The sequence below is a fragment of the Prionailurus bengalensis genome, unplaced genomic scaffold (genome assembly GCF_016509475.1).
Source record: "Prionailurus bengalensis isolate Pbe53 unplaced genomic scaffold, Fcat_Pben_1.1_paternal_pri Un_scaffold_96, whole genome shotgun sequence".
Classification (NCBI taxonomy): domain Eukaryota; kingdom Metazoa; phylum Chordata; class Mammalia; order Carnivora; family Felidae; genus Prionailurus; species Prionailurus bengalensis.
In genome coordinates this window covers 84,478-90,477 of record NW_025091193.1, presented here as the reverse complement: position 1 = coordinate 90,477, position 6,000 = coordinate 84,478, and the positions used below count along the sequence as shown (strand labels likewise).

The following is a 6,000-nucleotide window of genomic DNA, read 5'->3' as shown; positions in this document are numbered from 1 at the left end:
TTCTTTGTTGTTTAAGGATGAATACACATGTTCATTTAACCTTCATTAGCGTTTCAAACCCTTACTAATTTGCATTGTGCTGTGCTTAACACTAGGTCCTATCTGAATCCACATTGCTACTTTACACAAAGAAAGAACAAAAGCTCTCAAAAGTAAATTCTAAGGCAGCAAAAGAAGAATGGGGGAAGGGGAAAAGAGAAAGCAGCCTATCAGTCCTTTAGTTCCAGAAGAGCCTCACAGACAGAGGAAAAGGCAGGAGACATTGGAGCAGGCAGGTGGGTCCCACGAGAGCCCCCAGAGGATGGAGGTCCTTGCCTTGGAAGGCTCATGTCGCAGACGGGCCACACGGCCTTTCCGGTGGCGCCGCAACACCGCGCTGCTGCTGCTGCTGCTGCTGCTGGCATCCGTGGGGCCGTCCGCCAGACGGAACCTGGAAGCTGGGATGCTGCCGACGTGCGTCCGCCTGAAATACGGAGGAAAACAATCAAACAAACACGCACACACACACCAAGGTTGTTATCTAAAGAAAAGTGGACTTTGTCAGCCAGGCCAGAACCCATCCATTGGGAAAATGAGGTCAGAGAAAAAGGTCTCCAAGGAAGGCGTCTTTGCCCCTGGCTCCAGTGCAAGCCCGCTAGCCGGGCCCTGTGGAGACAGGGTCTCCCGGGCCCAGCAGGTGCAACGCATCCCCGTGGCCCAGACGTCCCCGAGGTGGAGCAGCGCCTGCCCCCAGTCAAGCTGTCGTCCTGCGTGTCTGCACCACCTCCTGCCCAACTGACCGGAAAGCACTCCTATACGTCCCTCTGGCCTTCACCTGCCATCGGCCCACGTGTGCCAAGGCCCTTGCTGTGATGCCAGGTGACCCCAGGTTTTCCTCCACCAGCCACTATCGGGCGCCCCAGGGGCAGTCGCAGCAGGATCCTCGGGAACCACACCTCGCAGCTCCCGTACACAGGAGGTGGCAATGCGCCCGGTGTTTCCAAGGCAAAAGCGTCTCTGGCCTCTGTGCAGTTAGACTAACAGACAAATGTCCCCCTTGGCCACAGAAGTCTCCAGAAAAGTTCCATGGAGCCCCGAGCCCCTAGGGTGGAGTCACTTAATTGGGCTGTCAGCTGCTCCCCTCAGCAAAGGCTCTGGGCACGAAGCTCTGGGCAGCAGCTGTGAAGGAGCACCGGCCAGCCCACGTGCCCAGCCTCAGCCACGGGCTCACCCTCCACACTTGAACCCTGCACGGGAGTCCAGTGGCTCCTTGCTCTCTGGAAAAGAAGAGAGGCTGCCTTCCATTTCACCAATCCTTATGGTCTCGGGAGACAGAACACGCCCATCTGATTCACATCAACTAGAGAGGGGGCCCCTGGCATCACCCCTTGTGGCCTGGAGACAGAGCCACCACGACAGGGCGTCTCCTCTGTGGTGCTTCAAGCTCTTCTCTGCGGCCTTTCAAGAAACGTCATTGACACGTGCTGCCTCAGGGTACTGATTGCTTCTAAGACAGCCAAGTCGGGACTGCCCGCTGGCCACAACCATCTTCCCCTCCTCTGGTCCCCCCGTTTCCAGAACAACTGCTCACCTGAGCTCAGGTGGTCTGGCTTCACCGCTGTGCGGCCACGACACATCGCCAATCGGGGAGAGCCACACACGCCACCCCGCATGGGACCTGGCATGGTTCATGGCTCCACTGAGGTTCGCGTGTGTCCCCTGACTCTGACACCCTATCTCAGGCTCCCTGGCTCCCGACCCCACCACCCTGCACCCAGTCCTATCCCAGAGCTCTCTCCCATCTGCCCCGCCTGCGTGTGGAAGTGGGTCTGACACCTTTCTTTTCCTCTGCAACCCAGACCATGTCATCTTGCTAGAGGACGACACAAACAGAAGACGTGGCTATGAGGTCGTGCCAGGAGGGCTCAGCTTTCCAGCCTGCCTGCCGCCTTCCCAGTCTCGTCCCCACGGCCTCTGGCCGCTCACGGCGACACAGCTCCCAGCAGCCTCTCTTCTGCCACCAGACGAGAGAGCACTTTGGGAGACGGCTTCAAACAGACCCTGTTCCTCAGCCGGTCTCCTGCCCGGGGTCTTCTGACCACAAGGCCACCTGTGACCGCGGCCAATGCCTCCGCAACCACGGGAGCACTGCGATCCTCTCTATCCTTCTCCTTGGCCAGCTCACCTCAGGCGGGTGACGGGCGTGGACGTCCCTCTTATGGCAACTGCCCCAGGGTGCCACCCTCCAGGGGCCTGCACAGCCCCTTCCCTTGAGAACTCCAACATGCACTCGAGTGGCCTGCACCGCATCCACTGTTTGCTCCCTTGGCCTCCTCACACATACCCGTCTTCAAGCCCTGGAATGGTGACACTCAGCACACTGGTGTCTTGCTGGCGAGGATCTCCGTCAGCCAACCAAGAGGCTGCTCTGTGCCTGGATCTTCCTGGGTGCTTCTCTCTCTGGACACACATTCGCTGTGCCACCAGTAGTTCCGTGGACAGGGAGGGCCGCTTGTGACTCTACCTGCACTGACTTCTCTCTCCTACAAGCAGGCTCAACAAGGACAGCCACAGCACACCCTCGACTCTCCCGAGAGCCCCCGTCGGCAGCCGCACAGACCCCAGTGAGGCCTGAGTGGGCCTGCCTTTGGAGCAGGAGCCTCCTTCCTGCACCTAAGGGGCCCAGTCAGCTACTCGAGGCACTGTCACACCAGAATGACTCTCACATGGTACCCATTTCCTACAAAGAAGCAAGCAAACCTTTTAATACCTTGCTGACAATTACTGTCTGCAGGACGCAGCTCACAAACCGGCTGACCCACTCCCTCACAGGCGACTCACCAACGTCCCAACAGAGTTACAGCGATTACATGTCATTCTCCAGTCTTTTCAAACATATAAGAAACTGCGAGCACTGCGCTAACCCCACCAATGTCAAGGTGACCTTCACAACCATGGCCACGTGTGCACTCCCATGGTGACCCCACTGGCGTTGCGGAAGGGACCATAGCTTCCAGGGATGCTGGGCCGAACCTGGCACGCTGGACCCCTCCTAGCCCCACACCATCACTGCCACACTCGGTGGAGGGAGGCCGCAAAGAAACCCACCCAAACACGAACAGAACTTGCCCTAACTTCCACTCCTCCTCCCATGGCTGCGAGCTCTGTCATGCCTCCCGGTCTCCTGAGATTCCAAACCTAACCTCTGGAATGAGGTTGTACTTCTCCCTCTTGCCAACTACTAAGCTACCGGCTCCCTGAGCTACATCCAGTCACTCTGCCCATTCGGCCAAAGGATTCCTCTGGAAGATACACAGCAGGTGCCAACATAGGTGTTTGTGAGGTGGTTCATGTTAGGCACGGTGAAGGGCAGTGTCCCCCCCAGCCCCGCCCCATCATCAGTTAGCCGGTCCCTGGAAAATGGATCGCGTCAGACTACAACACACTCAGGGTTATTGTGTGTAACTCTGATCCGGTTCGGGTCATACCATAGCACACCCACGGTTCTACTTTGGAACCATGAGCTGGTTCAGGTCATACTGGTGACAGAGGGAAGCCGCCCCCAGCCGCATCTCAAACAGATCTGTGAACCGGGAAGTGTCATACCCGTGGTGAAGCGAAGAGCCTCTCACTCTTGCCCGCTTTAATACGGCCCTGAGTGCTTCCAAATTCCGTAGAAGGTGATCCTGCAAAGCAGCAAATGACAACGACACTCACTGCAAGCAAGGTTAACTAGTCTTTGTCAGGAGTCCGTTCAACACAGAGCACAAACTGGTAGTGGCCAGAGGAGAGGAGAGTAGGGGCGGTGGGCAAAAGAGATGATGGTGATTACGAGGCATCAGCATCCAGATATCAAATAAGGCCGTCTCGGGGATGAAAAGCACAGTACAGGGAATACGGTCTGTGATACCCTAAGGACTCTGTATGGTGACACACGGTGACCACAGTGATGGTGACGAGCAAAGAGTCACGTGTGCAATTGTTGAAACCGTATGCTGTCTACTTGAAACTGATACAACACTGTAGGTTCATTAGAATTCAAGAACAAATGGAAAACACTACTAGCATCAAGTGTGCTGAAATGCTGACCATCATAACCACGATGGGTAAATTCAGCAGTTACAAACCCCAAGACCATTCTCTCCAAGAGTCCTCCAGGAAACACCCAGATCACCAAGTGAACGTCCTAAACCCTACTGAACAGTTAGGTCTCAGGCATAGCAAGGTTACAGAGGAGAAACACCGAGCCACTAGGACTTCTTCCTAATTATGTAGAGAGGAGCAGGACTTTCTGGGCGGTGGGGGAATAGCCCTTCTGTGCAATAGGCACGTGGTCCGTCGTGGACCCTCTGCAGCCCAGCCTCACGTCTGCACACGCAGCACCAGGGAGCAAACCGACGAGGAGCTTCGGTCACACAACTAGCCCCTAGGCAGTGCCGTCCCAGGCCGGAGACACCGCCGCACGTGGCTAACTGAGCGCCCAAAATGGGGCTGGTCCCAACCACAGGGGATGGCACTGTGAGATGCCCCGTGGGTTGCAAGGACTGAATGTGGAAAAACATTGTAGAGTAGCTCCTTCATGTCTACACTATTTACATGATACAATAACATGTTGCTTGCATCAGGCTGCATGAAAACTAAACATCACCCGTCTGTTTGACCATTGCAACCTTTTTTTTTTTTTTAATTTATTTTTGGGACAGAGAAAGACAGAGCATGAATGGGGGAGGAGCAGAGAGAGAGGGAGACACAGAATCGGAAACAGGCTCCAGGCTCTGAGCCATCAGCCTAGAGCCCGACGTGGGGCTCGAACTCACAGACTGCGAGATCGTGACCTGGCTGAAGTCGGACGCTTAAGCGACTGTGCCACCCAGGCGTCCCTGTTTGACCTTTTCAAATGCAGCCTCGAGAACCCTTGGGATGACACCCGTGTCACCTGTTACCTTCCTGCTGGGCTACGCTGCACTCAACGAAAGGTTTACGCGAACATTTTCGCTTTCGAGCGAACCCCCAAAGTGACTCAGAAATCTGAACCCCATAGGCTGCTCGGCTCCAACTCCGCCACATGCGTGCCATTCAGACTTGCCAGCGTGGGGCCGCTCGAAAGCACAGTGGTGGCTCGCCTTGGAGGAAGTGTGAGCCCCAGAGGTCACCTGCTCCTTTCCAGTCTCAACCGATCACTGAATGATTGAGAGATGGAAATACCTTCTCATGTTGCGTTTCTTATAACTGTTTTTTCAGATTGCCAACTTCTCCTAACAGAGTCTTCTGAGAAAGGTACACACAGTCCTTTACTGTTGATTCTTTCAAACGTTCCACATGCTAGAGCATGCCGACGTTTCTCTTTACCATAACGCAGCACCACAGACAAGGCATGGAGCGGATGGCCATACCAACGAACCGGGTCACATGACCACACAGTGAAATGCTGTCTGTGAAACTGCAGTAACAGCCTTTACTCATACTTTGTCCATGTACAATTTCTTCACGGATCACTGTCTGACTGTAAGTATGACAAGTTCCTAAGTTTACTTGCAGCAGGTACACTGGTTTGTACTAGCTTTTAGGGTCTGTGATGCCTCAGTCACTTGGGAAACCTGACCTAAGTTTCGTACATATACTTCCAATCTCACATACAACTTTCTACCGAAAGGCTGGCCCCAGGGATCAAGGTAGAACCTCACGTGGGGTATAATAACGCACCTCATAATGGGTTTTACCCAAAACAAGTGTGTCGTGTAATTAGCATTGCTCACTGGTGTCTCCAAGTGCCAATCTTAGGGAAGATTCTGGGCTCATCTACAGGGACACAGGTGTCACCAGAACCGGTAGTATCAGGTCCGCATCCAACTGTCCCCACCAGAGCTTCTCTCACAGAGATGCTATGATACTGCTTCCCTCCCGTTACACCTCAAGTGTATCCGTTATGATGGTGTGAGAGTCCAGGCTTCGACTCTTTGCAACCCAGATGAAAAGAGGGAAGGCAGGAGATGGAACAGGAGAAACTCTGTTTTCAGCTGG

At 54.6% G+C, this 6,000-nt stretch overlaps 1 protein-coding gene across 1 annotated transcript in view; it reads right to left on the bottom strand.

Annotated features, from left to right (window-relative positions):
* Positions 1-316: 316 nt before the first annotated feature.
* The window catches only part of LOC122478565 (liprin-alpha-1-like), a 30,344-nt gene continuing 24,660 nt past the window's right edge, over positions 317-6,000 (bottom strand). Inside the window, exons 10-11 of the mRNA XM_043572109.1 lie at positions 3,586-3,665; positions 317-463 (exon numbers count right to left, since the gene is read on the bottom strand). The gene's annotated coding sequence lies outside the window, so the exon portion shown is untranslated. The remainder of the gene's footprint in view (positions 464-3,585; positions 3,666-6,000) is intronic.